Genomic DNA, 996 nt, shown 5'->3' with positions numbered 1-996 from the left:
GCCAGGCAAAGGAGACAGTTGCAAGAAATTGGTGAATCAAGTACGGTTAATCAGGAAGATATAATGGCAGAGAATCACAGACCACCACCACCACAGAGGACACTGGGAGAGTACATGACTCCTGCAGTGGTTCCTCCAATTGGGAGTGTTGTGCGCCCAACAGTGGAGCCCAACAACTTTGAATTAAAGCCTGCTTTGATACATTTGGTGCAGAAGGATCAGTTTGCTGGAACCAGTGCGGAGGACCCTTACTTGCACATAGAGAACTTCCTATTGTTGAGTGATACAGTGAAGATAAATGGTGTCACAAGAGATGCAATTCTGTTGAGACTATTCACTCATTCACTGACGGATGATGCAAGGAGATGGCTGCAATCATTGCCACAAGGAAGTATAACAACTTGGGATGATTTGCAAACCAAGTTCTTGCAAAGGTTTTTCTCAGCATCCAAGAGGGCCAAGTTGAAGGATGAAATTACAAGCTTTAAGCAGAAAGAGTCAGAATCTATTTATGAGGCTTGGGAGAGATTCAAGACTTTGTTGAGGAAATGTCCACAGCATGGAATTGAGGCATGGCAACAAGCAGCAATCTTCCTGCAAGGAATGACCACTAACACTAGAACCTTGGTGCATGCCACTGCTGGTGGATCATTGACTACCAAGACCCCTCACGAAGCCTTAGATATCTTTGAGTCATTAGCATCTCAAGAATTTGATAATGCTCCAGTGGCTGACAGAAGGACAGGAATTATCAGGTTGGATGGGTATGATGCTTTGTTGGCAAGGAATGATCAACTGATGCAGACACAGAGACAACAGCAGCAACAATTAGATACCCTTATTAAGAAACTCTCTTCACAAAAGGTAGCTTCTGTGGAAACAAAGAGTGTACGTGCTATCTGTGGTAAGGGCCATGTGACAGAGGAGTGTGATTATGGGGGATCATCAGAACAAGCAGAGGTGAATGGAGTGTGGTATGATCAGAATAATCAAAGG

At 44.2% G+C, this 996-nt stretch overlaps 1 non-coding gene across 1 annotated transcript; it reads right to left on the bottom strand.

Annotated features, from left to right (window-relative positions):
- Positions 1–459: 459 nt before the first annotated feature.
- LOC133292312 (small nucleolar RNA R71) lies at positions 460–566 on the bottom strand. Its single transcript, XR_009748899.1, has one exon. It is a non-coding gene; the product is annotated as a small nucleolar RNA R71 (small nucleolar RNA).
- Between the last annotated feature and the right edge of the window lie 430 nt (positions 567–996).

The sequence above is a fragment of the Gastrolobium bilobum genome, unplaced genomic scaffold (assembly GCF_033153095.1).
Source record: "Gastrolobium bilobum isolate Gb01-03AN ecotype WA unplaced genomic scaffold, APGP_CSIRO_Gbil_v1 utg24423, whole genome shotgun sequence".
Classification (NCBI taxonomy): domain Eukaryota; kingdom Viridiplantae; phylum Streptophyta; class Magnoliopsida; order Fabales; family Fabaceae; genus Gastrolobium; species Gastrolobium bilobum.
Note: the sequence above shows the minus strand (reverse complement) of the source record. Positions and strands in the feature narration are given on the sequence as shown.